At 33.9% G+C, this 18296-nt stretch overlaps 1 protein-coding gene across 1 annotated transcript in view; it reads right to left on the minus strand.

Annotated features, from left to right (window-relative positions):
• Positions 1 to 18296, minus strand: part of TMPRSS11F (transmembrane serine protease 11F) — a 90364-nt gene that overhangs the window by 56947 nt on the left and 15121 nt on the right. The window lies entirely within an intron of this gene.

Below are 18296 nucleotides of genomic sequence, written 5' to 3' on the forward strand. Positions count from 1 at the left end.
TATAGTGTAAATATCTCAAGGGAACAAGTTGTGTCTCATATTGATTTAATATAACATTTAATTTTTTTCTTGTTCATTGCAGTGAATCAGCATCTAAGGGAAATAAATGCCCTTCTAAGCTCACCCAGACAGAGAGAATTTGACTAAAAAATTTATTTATTTAAAAATATTTATTATTATTATTTTAAGTTTAAATTTTTTTGAGAGAAAGAGTGGTGGGGGGAGAAACAGAGGGAGAGGGAAAGAGAGAATCTTAAGCAGGCTCCATACCCAGTGCAGAGCCCGATGCAGGACCCAGCCTCATGACCTGAGGTGAAATCAAGTCAGTTGCTTACCCAACTGAGCCACCCAGGAGCTCCTTTAAATTTTTTTTTTAAATTTCCTTTAAAAATTTTAAAAATTTAACTGGAAGCAGTTTATGGAGTACCTACATCACAACCTTTAGTTGGTATTAGAATGATCCCAAGGAGAGAGGGTCACAACACATGGAACACTTTTCTTCACAGAGAAATTTCCCATCAGAGCTTTGTCACCATTAATTTGTATTTAAATATTTAAAAATCTAGTGTAAAGGTTAGAAAGGATTAGTAATAAAACTCTTCCATCAATAAGCATTTTAGTAAAATTTTTGTTACAAATTAATAGTTTTAGTTTTACTTGATAGAACCACAGATGGAAATAGGTTAGTCACAGTAATATTAATATTGAAAACTCATCCTATCAAAACCTGTTCAGTAGGCTTGTAATAACAAAGTGATATCATTTCAGTCTTTTAGATACACCTCCATGTCATTATTAAAAACAGAGTCATAGCAGTGTAATGACCAAATGTTCTGGTAGCCTCTGATATTGGAAAGAAATTTATTTAAAGATATTAGAAAGAAAATTAAATATGTAACAAGTACACACATTTGCATATTGACCAATAATCTAGTAAACACGTTTTTTAATGCTAACGATGTTCCATTAGTATTCATTCACCACTCTTTTTTACTGAACAAATAGAAACCTACCATGTGGTATAAGCCTAAGGATATGTCAGTAAGTGAAACAATGTCACCCTCATGAAGCTTACAATGAAGGTTCTAACACAGTCAGAAAAATAAATGAGTAAAAACTACATAGCATATCAGATGGCAATAATTCCTATGGGAGAAAAATAGAGCAGCTTTTGTGTAATAGTGAATTAGGTTGCAGGAGTAAAACATTTAATAGAGTGGTTAAGGAAACTCTCACTGTGAAGCTGGCCTTTGAGCAAGACTATATTGAAGTGAAGAAATAAGACATGCATATGGTAGGGAAAGGTTCTCTTAGGCAGAGGCAACATCTTGTGCAATGACTCTAAATCAGGAATGTGCCTGGTGTGCTTAAGAAGTAGCAAGTGGTAGACATAAAAAAACTTTACTATTTTTAATTGCTTCAAAAGATAATTGATTGTATTAAGCAAAATTAGTAACAACATATTATGAGCTTTATACACTGTGGGATTTAGAACATGAAAAAAATAAAACGTTTTCCAGAAATAGCCCCAGGGATGGAAGAAAGAAACTGGAAGAATACAGCATAAACTTCTTATATCAGGTGAAGTGGTATAATATTATTTGAAAATAAACTGTAATAATATAAAGATATATATTGCAAATCATAAAGAGATACTTAAAACTTTTAAGAAAGAGTTATAACTAATAGTAGAGATAAAGTGTATAATAAAGTGGAAAAAAATATATATAACTGACTAATTCAAAAGAAGGCAGAAAAGAGTAAAAGGTGAAAAAGAACAGATGAAACAAATACAAAGCAATTAGCAAAATGGTTTGATTTAAATACATTGTGATGAGCACTAGAGGTTGTATGTAAATGATGAATCACTAAAGTCTACTCCTGAAGCTAGTATTACACTATATGTTAATTAAGTTGAATTTAAATAAAAACTTAAAACAAAATACCTACATACATACATATAATCGTATCAGTAAGGACACTAAATGTAAATTATTTTTAAAACTCCAATTAAAAGGCAAAAATTACTAGATTGGTTATAGAGGTAAGACCCAACTAATACTGTCTACAAAAAAACCTACTATACTTATAAAGGTATAAATTAAAAATAAAAGGATAGAAAAGTTATGTATTTTACAAAACTAATAAAAAGGAAGCTATAGTGACTCTATTTATATTTGACAAAATTGGACCACAAAAAAAACCAGGGAATTATGGAGAACTAAAGATGATGCATAATAATAAAGGAGGTCATTTTACCAACATAGCAATGATAGAACAATCCTAAATGTGTGTGTAACGAATAATGGAGCTTCAAGTACCTGAAGCAGATACCATTATAAGTCAGAGAAGAAATCAACAAATCCACATTGATAGTTTGAAATATCAACACTCCTTAGTAGCTGATAGAACTGACAGACTGAAGAAAGGAAACAAAATATCTTAGGAACATTATCAACCATCATGCCCCAGCTGACATTTTTAGAACGCTCCATCTAACAACAGTGTAATACATACTGTTTTCCACAGCCTACGGAATGTTTACCAAGAAAAAACACAATCTGGTTCACACCCCAACAAATTAAAAATAAATAAAATCTTAACAGAAGAATCAACCTACAAATTGATAACAGAAAGATATCTGGAAAACCCCCCAAATACTGGAAAATTAAATAACAACTTTCTAAGTAACTGACTTAGGGATTAAAAAGAAGTCACAGTTAGAAATATTTTGAAGGAAAAATTATCTAATGTATAAAAATGTGTGGGATGCGCCCAAGACAATGTTTAAGAGAAAATTTTATAGCTTTTTAAATTTCTTTTTTCTTTTTTTTAAAGATTGTATTTATTTGTTTGTTGGGAGAGAGCGAGAGCACACAAGCAAGGGGAGTGGCAGGCAGAGGGAGAAGCTACTCAGCAAGGAGCCTGATATGGGGCTTGACCCCAGAACAGGGGGTACATGACCCGAACTGAAGGCACACGTTTAACTGACTGAGCCACCCAGGCATCCCAAAATTTTATAGTTTTAAATTCTTTCAGTATAAAATAAGAAAATGATAGTGTTACCTCTGCCTTAAGACACTAGAAAAAAGTAGCATAAAGTAAACCAAGACAAAGTAGAAGAAAGGAATAATAAAGATAAGAGCAAAAGCTAATAAAATTGAAAATAGAAAAACATAGAATCAATGATCACCAAGAACTTAAAATGACCCAAACACCCATCCACTACTAAATGGATAAATTGTAGTATAACCATGCAATGTACCCTTCCTCAGCCATAAAAGCCAACATGTTATACATGCAACAAGAATGCTAAATCTCTCAATGGTTTTATGATACATACAAAAAACTAAGAAAAGTTAGACACAAAAGACTATATACAAGACTATATACTGTTTGACTCCATCTATATGACCTCTGGAAAAGGTAACATTTTAGGAGCAAAAATCAGAACAGTGATCCCTAGAAACTGGAGCAGGAGTAGAAGATTCACTATCAATGGGCACAGGTAACTTTTTAAGGTAATGGATAAAGTCTGTATCTTGATTGTATACATTTGTCAAAACTCACAGAACTGTACCACTGGAAGAATAAATTTACTATAAAGGAAAATTAGGAAGAAAATTCTCATGAATATAAAAGGCAAATCAATCCTCTGGAGCATCATGCATAATTATAGTGATTGCACTCAAGGAAAGTGCTAATGGACGCAGAGTAGGTCCAAAGAAAGGAATTAAAATGATTAAGGGGCCCCTAGAATTGCCATATGAGTTTAGAGTAGAAATACTAGACTCAAATCTGAAAAGAGTATAAGGCTGAGTAGTGTCCTTATCAAAAACTTGTTTAACAAATCCCAAAAAACAAAGTGTTAAAAAGAGTGATCATCCTTTAAAAATAAAATCATGTGAAACAGAAATTAGGACTTCTGAAAAGAACACTTTATGAAACTCCTTCTGAAAGGTTGTGCTGATGGGAAATATGGTGGAGAAAAAGAGAACTTGTGTGTGTTCATAAGTATTGAAACCACAGGGGTGCTTGAGTGTGCAGTCGGTTAAATGGCTAACTCTTAGCTTTGACTCAGTTGTGATCTCAGGGTCCTGAGATCAAGGCCTGCTTCAGGCTCCATGGTCAGCATGGAGTCTGCTTCAGATTCTCTCTCTCTCTCCCTCTGCCTCTCCTACTTGAGATCTCTCTCTCTCTAAAATGAATAAATAAATATTTAAAGAATATATATTGAAACTATATATGGCAACTAGAAAATATTGTAGGGTATTTAATCTCTAGTGTTGATAACAGGAAAGCAATGCTGATTATTACATGATACACCGTGTCCTGAGGTTGTCACTGGCAACACATTGTTAAGCTGGATGGGCCCTTATAAGTGAAGTTCATGACCTTAAGGACATCCAACAAAAATGATTTATTTAGATGTAAGAAAAGAAGAACTCCTTTTCTTCTGTAACTAATATCTTGGTGGGGTTCATGCATTTGTGGCAAGTATTCTTGGAAAATCCTGTGTATATTTTGCTTGCTATTTTTTAATGTTAAGACTCTCTTAGTAAGTCTTAGTCCTTACTTAGGAAGATTACCTTCCTTCATAGTAAGATTATTACTAGGTGAAAAGTTAAGCAAGGTTTAGGCCATTCCATCTCCACATGTTAAATTATAACAAGGTGGGGGGAGAAAAATCATAAAAAATACACTTCATTTAAACCTTACTCTATGGCATAAGAACTTTTTAGTGTTCATTACTTTGAAATGTCTGTTCTAGAGAGTAGAGGAAAACTATCACTTTCCCAAGTGGAGAATGGAAGTTTGTAGTTAGGAATTTTCATTTGTTAATTATCTGGAGTATCAGAAGGTATCCCTTAAAGATCCCCTGCAGTTACTCTCAAGGGAAAAGTATTCACATCATGTTCACAGACTGAATAGTCCAATCTCTTTTCGTATTCTTCAGTTAACATGGCAGTAGGTAAAGGTGCCTTCTCGAAATTTTAAACAAATATTTGTCATAATGAAAAGAAAAATTTCTCACCAAAAAAGAAATCTGAGTACCTAACACAGATAATATTCAACGATTATTTAATGTTATCCTGAATAGAAAGTTGGGTGTCTTTACTGAAAAGCCTTTCTGGTTCATGTTTGCTTTTTTTTTTTTAATATAATTTTTTCTTTTTTAAATTAACATATAATGTATTATTACCCACCGGGGTACAGGTCTGTGAATCACCAGGTTTACACACTTCGCAGCACTCACCATAGGACATACTTTCCCCAATGTCAATAACCCTACCTCCCTCTCCCTATCCCCCTCCCGCCGGCAACCCTCATGTTTGCTTCTTAGAGTTCTCAATCTTCAACTCACTGGACTATAAAAAGAGCTACTAATTATCACTTATCCATGGGCAAAATTTTCTTAAAACACATCCCTACATTTATTTCACCCCCACATAATTAGTGTTAGCTAATGTTGGCCATTCCATACCCCTGGCCCATGGCTGTTCAAGAGTAGACAGACACTTTTAGGCCAATGATATAAGGTGGGGGAAGTTGGTTGGGGGATTGCTAGGAAAGATTTCCTTTCCTTTAAAATGAGTCAAACTCAGGGCCACCTGGGTGGCTCAATCCATTAAGCATCTGCCTTCACCTCAGGTCATGATACCAGGGTCCTGTGATCAAGCCTTACGGCAGGCTCTCTGTTCAGAAGCCTTCTTCTCCCTGCTCTCTCTATCTCTCACATAAATAAATAAATAAATAAATAAAATCATTAAAAATGTCTCCTTTTCTTTTCCTCCAGACACTATGTGTCACTATGTGACTCATAGGACTGCTACAGCTACCTTGCAAGTCTTGAGAAAAGCCAGCCTGGGGACAAAGCTCATTCACTAAGAACAACATAGGGGAGAGAGAGAAAGATCCTGGCTCTCATGTAATGCAGTTGAGCTGCTAAATCAAATAGGACCAAGACCAGTCCTGTTTTTAGAAATACTGTTATATTAAATAATTTTTCTTCTTGTGTAAGCCAGTTTGAGGCTGGGTTTTTAATTAATTGTAAATGAAAGCACCTAAACTAATACACATTTTTAAATGTTAATTCCACAGCCATAACTACCTTCCAAGAATATGCAAAGGGTTTTTCTTTTCCTCCCTAGAATTAAAGATTCAGTTCAAGCCCTATTATAACTTTGATATAGTTTTGATAGTTCAGACACAGGCTTTTGTATTACATGCATATAAAATACTGAAAAAGAAAACTGTATCACCCAAACATTGTCTATATTTTATGCAGTTTGGATGCACCTATTACAAATGCTTGATATGTTAATTATAAATATTTCTAGCAATTCTTTGAAATCAGGTCTTCAGGATTTTCCTTGGTAAAGAATTTTAATATTTATATATTCATTCAAAAAATAGTTATTGAAATTTTTTACTGGTTGGGGGTAGAATGGTTAACCAGACATATTCATAGAGTTTACAGCCCAGGGGGAAATGCAAACATTAAAAAATATTATAGGAATATCTATATTATTATCATAATGAAAACTGCTCAGGGAATTGCAAGGTGTTCTTCTATGCATATAACATGAAAATTTTATCTAGTGTAGGGATTAGAGAAGATTCCCAGAGGACATTTAAACCAAAACCTGAAGGATTATCTAATTAGGTAGTTAGATGTGCTAATCAGGCAGAGGAAGCAGCACATGTTGGGTGAGTTGAAGTTTGACAAATTCAAATACTGAAATAAGATCGGGGTGGATTAAACACTGTGAGTGTGAAAGAGAACAGCCTCAAGTCACTGCAAAAAGATAAACAAAATAATTTCACAAACATTTTTTGTGTATGAGTATTCAAAATTAGCTCTATAAATCTGGGCACTATTATATAAAGTTTATTAATGAATAATAAGAAAAATATACAAAGTTCATCACTTTACTCTGAATATTTTTAAAATTTAGTTTTTGTAAAAATATGAGAAAAACAGCATTAACATGGATACCATAGACAAAAAGTATGCAAATTATAGAAATATTACCTGTGATCTTTATACATATAAACATCCTAGCATATTATTAACATTCTTCTGTTCTTTCTACCTATATTTCATATTACTTTATATTATTCTATTACTCTCTTCAGCCATTGATTACATGCTAATTTATTTTTGCTTGTGTGTGTAAAATTTTTCTCCAAAATTGTAAACTCCTAAAGAGCAGAGGTTTCTCTTCTATTTCCAAAAGGCCCTTGCATGGTAGTTATTTAGAAACTCTGGTTGACTTAGAAGATTTCAACTATGACTGAGTCACGACGAACTCCAGATACAGAACTTGCCAGTATTTCATGGAGATAAAGAGGACATAAATCAACATTTGACACACAACAATTAGGAACAACCATAATAACTTCCCAGAATCAAATCAAGAATTCCTGGCCTGACGTTTTATTCTGTTCCCTGAGGCTGCAGAAAAACAATGACACATGTCATCTAATCATAAGGAGAACAGCAAGACTGTTCCATTAAAGTTTTAAACTTCAGATCAGGTAATAGGCAAGGCATTTACTTTTTTTCCTCAAGTATGATCTAAAAATCCTCTTTTAAAATATAGACATAAGAGAAATTGAAAAGAAAAATGCTAAATTACTAAGAAGCGCATATCACCTCCCCTTCTGTATAGCACGTCCAGCTGATTGGATCTATACTGGATCTATACCTTCCATGTCCAGTCTCTTTTCTTTGTTTCATGAAATAGCCTTATGGTCTCTCAATAGCTTTTCTTTTTAACTTAATTCCATTTCTTTCAACCAAAATAATTTTACTCAGCCTCATCCAACACAGCATAATATGCTTCTTGAGAAATCACAATCTGCCACTTGTGACCGAGTTTGGGATAATTTTTTTTTTTTTTTTTTTTTTTTTTTTAAGAAAGAGGGAAGGCGAGAGAAGCAGAGGCAGAGGGAGAGAGAGAATCTTAAGCAGGCTCCATTCCCTGCGCAGAGCCCCAGGTTGGACTCAATCTTACAACCCTGAGATGGTGACCTGAGCCTAAAACAAGAGTCAGATGCTCAACTGATTGAGCCACCCAGGCACCCCTGAGAGAACATCTTAAGGGACAGAATTAAAGTGCTCTAAATGACTGAAAAGCTAAGCATATACTCTCCTGACAAATATTTTGTATATTTGTTTATGTAAAACATTTTTGGTATGCCAATCTTAAAAAATCTTCAATAGTTTGTCTATTATTCAAAGACAAAATAGTTATACAGAGTGCTATTAGTTACAATAAATTTGAACTGCTATATACTTTATTATATATATTTATATAGTATATAAAATTTATTTTACATATATGATATATAAATATATATATTTATAGCTACTATATAAATATACTTTGCTATATACATATATCTGTATGTGTGTTTATCTGTATATACTGTTTGGTATCTGTGATATATATATACACACATATATGTACATACACACACCACACATTCTGTTTGGTATCTGTGATATATATATATATATATATATATATATATATATATCTGTGATAGATATGTCATAGTGTCCTATTGTATTATCCTATTGTATTGCTACATAGTTTCTAGCAAATAGAATTGTTATGTAACAGTACATACTATACAATACAATACAAAACTATATAGCAAATAAATTGCTATGTAGTTTCTAGCAAACTAAATAATTGAATGCATAAAATTGTTTTTTAAAATGCAGTTACTTTTTTTTTTTTTTTTTTTTTTTTAGTTTTATTTATTTATTTATTTATTTATTTATTTATTTAATTTCCAGCATAAAATGCAGTTACTTTTAATAAGCAGCCAGTGTTCTTTACTCAGATTCCTGTATGACTGACTGGTATAAAGGTTTGTATTTCAGTGGTATTTTGCAATCCAGTTCAGTGGGAGGAGGTATGATTAAGATATAAATGTCCTAGATATAGGAGATCAACAATGTTCTCATTTGCAATTAATATAATCTGCATGTTAAATAAACAAAATTAACATGTCCCAGAATCTTTCTGTCACATTTCTGAAGGGCCAAGTATGAAAGAGGTAATGACTAGGTTAGAGTGCTAGATTGTATATAGAGAAGTTTAAGAGTTTCTCATTCTCATTTTCCCCTCAAATGCTCAATTGTCTTATCACTGATGAATTAACTAAAATATCATGCAACCCAAATGCTATTTCATTAGACTTACACTTCCTTAAAATAGCCATTTTTTATTTTTTGAAGGTCTGAGGATATATTAAGTGGTCGTCTGGTAATTAATTAATTGCTATAGTAAAATTATCTAATTCCCAGTAGTTTAAAGAAAACCTATGTAGCTATGGAATCACATAAAATCATTGGATTTTAACTTCTGAACTTTTATTTATTTATTTGTTTATTTTTCTTAAAGATTTTATTTATTTATTTGACAGAGAGAGAGAGACAGAGAGGAAACACAAGCAGGGGGAGTGAGAGATGGGAGCAAGGAGCCCATCAAAGGGCCTGATCCCAGGACTCGGGAATCAGGACTGGAGCTGAAGGCAGATGTTTAACAACTGAGCCACCCAGGTGCCCCTAACTTCTGAATTTTTGAAGAAATCTTACAAACTGTATAGTTTAAATAGTGTAAATATTAAATTTTGTCTGTGTAAGCATACTTCAGATTCTATTATTGAATTTCATAATCTGATAGATTCTACTTCTATTTTTATGAGTGGATCAATAGAAATTTACTACTATATTTGCATGAACATCCATTAATCAACTTACAGTATTACATCTGCCTGCAGATAAAAACTCTAAAAAGGAATTACAGCCAGAGGGGAACTTGGGCAGCTCAGTTGGTTAACCGTTTGCCTTTGGCTCAGGTCATGATCCCAGGATCCTATGATCGAGTCCTGTATCTGGATCCTTGCTCAGTGGGAAGCCTGCTTCTCCCTCTGCCTTATTCTCCCCACTGCTTGTGCTCACTCTCTCTCTCTCTCTCTGACAAATAAATAAATAAAATCTTAAAAAACAAAAAAACCCAGAATTACAACCAGAAAAAAACTTATTTCATAGCCATATGAATAGTAATAGCCACATTTCATTAAGTACACTGCAGGATTTAGAATGCAATTCCCATATATTTTCTCCTATACAGTTAAACAGTTAAGTAGCATAAATGCAACATTAGTATATGAATCAAAGAAAATGCAATTCTAATAGGTAGATTCCATTCTAAATGTTTATTTCATTTATGTTAATGAATAGGTAACACATAATTAAAGCAGATAATCCAGTTCTAGGCACCTAGAACAACTCCTTACACATTAACCTTGTATCAAAGTATATTTTATTTAAAATTTATTTAATCATTTCCAGAAAGACAGTCTTGAATACAGTATCCTTTATCCTCATTAGTTTAGAGATAATGCATGTTCTCCCTGAGTTCCTGATCCACTTTAAAAAAAATTTTTTTTGAGGGAATGTAGCTTGATCTTTGAACCTGAATTCCAGTTTAAAAATATCACACATAGGAGGTATGTAGATTAGTTTATTCTCATTGGATACTAAGAATATAGTCAGTTGGCTTTACTATGTGCCTTGATAATAAATGGAGCTCTTTGCAACTCTATTTCAGTCATGCAAATTTCAGACTAATGGAGAGCCCTGAGAGAGTCAGGACAAATCACACAATACAAATAGGTCTACACAACACTACTAAAAATTTGATTCAAAAGCCAGCAGTTTATGAACGAAGCCATTCTCAGTTAATAAGCTGTATCCTTCCATGTTGCCAGTTTCATTTAAGTAATGCTTAACATTTTTAAAAGCTGTTGTCAACAAGAGAATAGTGACAGCTAATCAGTTAAATAAATAACAATAAAGAGAAATGAATGGTTTTGCCAATTTTAAAGAAGTATTAAATACTGAATAAATTCTTGCTGCTCTTGTTGGGCCAATGGGTAAGGAACACAGGAGCAGTCTTAAGTAAGAAATAGTTGCCCCAAAGAAGATGACTCATGAAAGGGATTCTAAGTTTATCTTTTCCTTGAAAGAGGGTAAATTTCTTAAGATGACTACTGATAATGCAAAAAAGTGAAGATAGTTGTCTCAGCCATTTTATCTGGTAATATCCCAAGTACCCAATCACAATATCCCATGAGTTAATATGTTCTTAAAAGTGACGAGGTATAAGCAATAGAAAAATAAATTAATCCTTCCTCTATCATGCCAGTAGCAGAAATGGTGGCCAGTAACACTAAAACTACTGAAGTCTGGGTTTAGAAATGAAGGTATAATCAGGGGATAGTAATCATCAAGAAGATGATTATGGAAAGATGAATGATAACAGGGAGGAGAAGATAGGTAGTAGGGCCATAATGGGACAAGAAATGCCTCACTGACTTAGTAGAGAGGAAAGTTAAAATGACAACACTGATGTAGTTTCAAGGTGGTGTCTATGCTATTATGTTCAACCCAGTCTGTAACAGGTCTCTACAACTTCTTCATGTCTACACATATGACCAAAATCATGAGTTCTGTGTGAAAGATGGGAGTAACATAACTGACCTGATTTTTACATTTATTTAATTGATTAATTAATTAACTTATTAATTAAGAGAGTGAAAGAGAGAGCATGAGCAGGGGGAGAGGCAGAGGGAGAAGCAGACCCCCAACTAAGCAGAGAGCCCAACCTTTGGCCTGATCCTATGATCCCAGGATCATGACCTGAGCAGAAGGTGGATGCCCAACTGACTGAGCCAACCAGGGACCACTAGCGGACCTATTTTTAAATAACTTTTTAAAACTTTAATCAAGATGAAGCCATAGAGTCTTACTTTGTATATCTTCTCTTATGATTTTACACTGCCACATTGTACTAAAGGTATCATTCATTCTAAGTCCTTTTACTTATTCAGGTTTATTTGACGGATTATGAAAAGAAGTGGTGCAGAGAATCTGTCAATGGGTATAAAAGGGGGAGATACAAGAGTTAAGGCAATTGTTGGATACCTTATAGATCAAATGATTAACTGGATTTTTTTCCCCCCTTTCTGCTTACAGTAGTTTACAGACACACCCTACAATCTGTTTGGCACTAGATTTTTTTTTATTTTTTTTATTTTCAGGAGTTAATTTTTGCCAACTTGCTCTATCTTATCTCATCTTTTGATATGTGTGTCCAAGGTTGTTTGACATTCTTGTGTCTAAGCCATCCAGTGTTTTTTAGATAGCATGAAGGATTTTTCAAATGTCCTGATAGTTTCCTTAAATCGTGTAATTTTTAAGTTGCATCAGTCATTCCATATATATATATATATAGTCATTTCATATATATGTGTGTGTGTGTGTGTGTATACATAAAATAAGACCTTGAAGAGATTTGATTAGTTTGAACCATATGAAATTTTTGATACTCAGTCATTTTTAACCATAAAAGGAGCAATTTCATATGGTTCCCACTAGTAGATCACACTAATGTATATTTTCTATAGTTATATTTTAAAATAATTTATTTTTATTATATATGAAATACCTAAGTTGTGGGCTGCTATCTTTACCCCATGAGAATGTTACATAAATTACTGAATGCTATATAGTAGCCTGTTTTCAAATATTGAGCAGTAATAAATAATTAATTATAAAATCTTAAAAACTTTGCAAAATAATCAGAGACATTTAAATACATTTTACTACTGGCAACTAAAGGGAATCAGTGAAAAGTCAAAGTTTAGTCATTTACACTATTGGAAGAAAATAAAAGGTACAGAATTGAAAACAGCAAATATCTCTCATATGTCTTTTTTTTTGAATATTTTATTTAATTATTTGACAAACAGAGATCACAAGCAGGCAGAGAGTCAGGAAGAGAGAGGGGGGCAAGCAGGCTCCCTACTGAGCAGACAGCCCAATGCAGGGCTCGATCCCAGCACCCTGAGATCAGCACCCCGAGCCAAAGGCAGAGGTTTTAACCCACTGAGCCACCCAGGTACCCCTCATATGTCTTTGAATTGGCTTCTCAACCTAAATTTCGAATGTGAATGTTCCTGAAAAGTTAAGGATTCAAACGTTTCATAAATAATTAAACCATATAATGAATATATGATTCAAGAGCATGAAAAATTTCTTGCTATTTTTCTCCAAATATCCATCCATTACGTTAACACATTGAACCCCATAGTACTCCAAAGACACAACATCCTTTTTAAAGGCTACCACAAATAACTGGACACAGCAACACGGAAGTATTTTCTTGGTCAAGGTACTGGTTTTCATGTCTTCCTACAATTGTTAAATAGTGTTAAGAGGGTTAGATCCTATTTAGATCTTCAGAAGACTTTAGTGGGAAACTTTTTCAATATTTAACATTTTCAAATGCATTTCACAAATTTAGCTTTCATTTATCTGTGGACAAAAGTAGGCTGTAGAGTGTTATCATATAAACTGAAAGTTTATTTTTAAAAAAATGCCAGCAGTTATCACTACCAGGATTTTCACTGATTCCAGAAATTATCAAAAGAAATAAAGCTAAGTAGAAAAGATTTTTGGAAAAAAGCATAAAACCTTTACCTCATACTGATCACATTTTAAATTCATATCCATTTGTTTTAGTTGTTTACCATGTCTCCTCTAAATTGTAAACACCATAAAAGTAGAGAATGTTTCTTACACTCATATACATGTCTATGTGTATATTTATGTGCATGCAATATGTGTAAATATGCTCACATAATATAAACTCACTATAGATATGTGTATATATAGTATGTGTATACATGTATATATGTATATATATTATGTGTGTATGTAATGGGCTACTGGTATGCCATAAGTTAGAATAATAAGCATTAGTTGAATTAATGAATAAATAAAACTATAACATCTAGTCTATAGTCATTTATATGATGTTTTCATCTCTTCTACAATAAATTCCCATGGTAGAAGTTTACTTCAAATGAATTCTCTCCACTATTTAACTTTTTATTTACCTTCTGATTACTATCTCAAATTATCTCATAGGCCTTCTCAAATAGATTTGTAATGAAAGTAAACTCCGGGGTCTTGGGTGGCATAGTCTGTTGGACATTGGACTCTTGGTTTTGGCTCAGATTGTGATCTCAGGTTCATGAGATAGAGGCTCTTGTTGGGCTCCATGCTCAGGATGGAGTCTGCTTGAGAGTCCTGCTCCTTCTGCCATATGTACTCTCTCTCTCAAATAAATAAACAAATCCTTAAAAAAAAAAAGTAAACTTGAAATTTTCATTTACTCCAACTTCTCTTTTCTTAGTCTCTGTTCTTCAGCTTTATGTTTATGTTTGGCATATGTTTCCATAAGTCAACAGACAAATGTTGAGGGTCTACATTGGGCCAGGAAATGTGTTTGGCCTGGGAATACAGAGAGCCATCTGTTAAACTGTGGGCCATAATTGTAAACAAATAGTTAACCATACAGAGAAGTGCCAACAGAAGTATTAATGTTTATTTGATTTTTCTTTTTCAGAGAGAGAGTGTGGGGGAAGAGTAGAGGGAGAGAGAGAAAATCTTAAGCAGCCTCCACGCCCAGTGCCCAATGTGTGGCTTCATCTAATAACCCTGAGATCATGACCTGACCTGAAATCAAGAGTTGGAGGCTTAACCAACTAAGCCCCCAGCACCCCTGTTTGTGTGATTTTTTTTTTTAAAGATTTTATTTATTTATTTGACAGAGAGAGATATCACAAGTAGGCGGAGAGGCAGGCAGAGAGAGAGAGAGAAGGAAGCAGGCTTTCCACGGAGCAGAGAGCCCGATGCGGGGCTCGATCCCAGGACCCTGGGATCATGACCTGAGCTGAAGGCAGAGGCTTTAACCCACTGAGCCACCCAGGTGCCCCTGTGTGATTTTTTTTTTTAACAGGATGGCTGTGCTTCAGGAATTATGAAGACATAATATGTGATGTAAGAGAAAATTTTCACAGTTATTTTGATTAGAATCTTCAAGGAAGATATGGGGTCTCATCAACCATGAGAAGGAACACTCATTTTAGGCAGAAGAAACAACTTGTACATAGGCAGTCTCCTTGCCATTCCCTTCATCTAGTTCTGCAACTGTACCAGGAAACAGTAGAACCACCAGACTACTCTGGTCTACCCTAATTGTTCTCAATCACAAATTATATCATTTCTTCCTTGCGCTTAAATTTTTACTCAACTCTCTTAATAAAGTTCAGAGATTTTAATCTGATATAAAAGGCCCTTCATAGTCTGACAGATCACTCATTTCTTCTCATAATATCCAACCTCTGTTTGCCCATGTATGTTAAGCATCATGACCTTTGCAAGGGCTGCGTTCTCCTAGCCCAGGATCCCTACTTCCTTCTCTTCCAATAATTCCAAATAGATTTTTTTTTTTAGACAAAACTCAATCATTATATGTTCAGAGAAGGCTTTATGAGGTTGAGGGGTTATCCCTGTGACATTCTTTATACTTATTTTTTCATATTTGTCAGATTGTGCCATCAGGGTGTGGCCTCCTGCCACTAAAGTATCTATATTGCTGGTAACCATATCTCTTATTTTTGCCTCACCTGTGGGAGGCATCAAATTTAAGGACTAGTGGGAAAAAAATCTATACTTTGGGATAATTTAAATGGTTTTTAGAGTCTCAAGAAAGTTAATGTCCTCCATATTAACTAGCTATTAAGTTCTTTGAAATCATGGAATTTAAAAGGACTTTAAGGCTAATGTAGTGTTTTTAAAATATTTTTGACCATGACCCACAGTAAGAAGTGTTCTATATCACAGCATAGAACATACACATAATCATATATCTAAAACAACAGTTCCACAATACAATACTTAGACTTACTAGTTATGATATAGTAAAAATATAACAAAGTTAATACCAGATATTACTTCACAGTTATTTAATTTAACAAAGAAAAAAAAAACAAAATGAATAATACCCAGATAAACTAAGTAACAAATCAATAAAATAGCTTTGTGTTTACTCACAGAAATGACTTCAAGTCCCATTAATGGTGACAACTCCTCCTCCATTTACATTAATGTAAACTCCCCACACTTTACATGTAGCAGAAGTGAAGTCTTGGAGGTAAGTGACTTGTCAAGACAAATGAGCACAAAGCTGGATCCAGAACACATCTAAATCTCATGCTAGTACACTTTCCACTACACTACAGTGAGAAGAACGAACTTCTGAGAAGCTATAGCATCTAATTCATTCGTTCTTTGAAACTGAGACTCTTTGCCCCTTGAGCAAAATGCCTTTACTAAGGAAGTCAGTGAACCCACTGCCTAACCTTTTAATCTCTATATCACAATCCACTTTTTTGACAGAGGATCTGTGTTAAAAATAATACTGTTCTAGAATCCAGTTAGAAGAGTTACTTAATCATAAGAGATACAGAATTATAAACTCTAGATCCAACCTGGTGAGGCTTCAATATAGAAATTTCATGTGTTGGTAGTAATACCTTTAGGTGGGAAAGTGAGTGAATGGAGATGATACCAGAAGTTGGGAAGAGAAGAATTCCACTGATAGAAAAAGCATACCACAGGATTCTGAGCAAAATGAGAATGAGAGAACTTCAAGTTCTTTGCTAATTCTTTAAAACTGAAATTGTTAGGATACTATAGTTATATGAATGTTTGTTATATGTAAAAGTAATTTTTCTATCTGTACATTTTGTCTTACTCTGTCCTTATCTTTGTGAATTAGAAATGATACTTTCAGGGGTCTCTGGATTGATCAGTCAGTTAAAATGTTCTTGATTTTGGCTCAGGTCATGATCTCAGGATCTTGAGATCAAGCCCCACATCAGGATCTGCACTGAGTGGGGAATCTGCTTGATATTCTTTCCCACTGACCCTCCCCCCTCACTCATGTTTTCTCTCTCTCTAATAAATAAATAAATCTTTAAAAAGAAGAAATAACACTTTATCATATTTAATAAGAAGTATACCTCTTGTGGGGCACCTGAGTGGCACAATTGGTTAAGTGTCTGACTCTTTTTTTTTTTTTTTAGATTTTACTTATTTATTTGACACACAGAGAGAGATCACAAGTAGGCAGACAGGCAGGCAGAGAGAGAGGGGGAAGCAGGCTCCCTGCTGAGCAGAGAGCCCGATGTGGGGCTCCATCCCAGGACCCTGAGATCATGACCTGAGCCGAAGGCGGAGGCTTAATGCACTGAGCCACCCAGGTGACCCTAAGTGTCTGACTCTTGATTTCAGCTCAGGTCATGATCTCAGGATCATGAGATCGAGCTGCATGTCAGGTTCTGTGCTCAGTGTGGACTCCCCTTGAGATTCTCTCTGTCCCTCCCACCCTGCCCCTCCCACTTGTTCTCCTCCCTCTCTAAAATAAATAAATAAATCATAAAAAAAGAAGTACACCTTTCAGATTTAAGAAGAGGTACCTATGATATACTATATCAAGCTGTCCTGAAATGGCCTTTGGAGAGAAGCTCTCTCTATGTGTGAAATAGATCATCTTCCTCAGGCTCATGCTATTATTTCAGACTGATTTAGGAAGGGCAAGAGCACTCATTATCTAAGAGTGCTGGAGCCTACAGGCTTAAAGTATTATTCTTCATTGAAGACAAAAATCAAATGACTGTACAATTATAATGGTCACAGAAACATGACTAAGTTTGAAACCTCAGTCAGCAGACCACATGGGAAATTGGTGTCTATAGAGAAGTCAAGGACCTCTCTGAGAAGAAACAAGGTTAGACTAAGCAGGCACTTGAACGAAATCACTCATATTGAATATCAGTTATTCATTTATGAGTCTATAAAATGATAGCCTGAAATTACCTAAATGTATATACATATACAAATTTATTTACCATAAATTCATTACTTGATCAATTATTTTGGAGTTCAATTGTGAAAAATGTCACATACATTGTAGATTTTTCTAACTCAATCATTATTTAGATATTTAGATATAAATATTTTAATTTTCATCCTTCATTCATGATACATATAATCTTAATGCTACCACACTTTTCACTATTTAGAATTAAAAATTGAAATTCCAATTAACTCTCCTTTTATATTTCAGGTTTTCCAGATATACTTCACAAAGCAATACAGACAAAAATTTGTACCAAGCTACTGATCATACCAAAGAAATTAAACTATTATAAATCGTTCTTTCGAAGCATAGGTTTTTCTAAATGTTTAAATATAATATAGTTCGATATGTTACTGCACATCATTTCTATTTCTGTTATTTAGAAAGGAACACGTTGGCTCCTTTTGTTTAAAAAATTCTTGTGTGTAGAAATAGCAA

The sequence above is a fragment of the Mustela erminea genome, chromosome 2 (assembly GCF_009829155.1).
Source record: "Mustela erminea isolate mMusErm1 chromosome 2, mMusErm1.Pri, whole genome shotgun sequence".
Classification (NCBI taxonomy): Eukaryota; Metazoa; Chordata; class Mammalia; order Carnivora; family Mustelidae; genus Mustela; species Mustela erminea.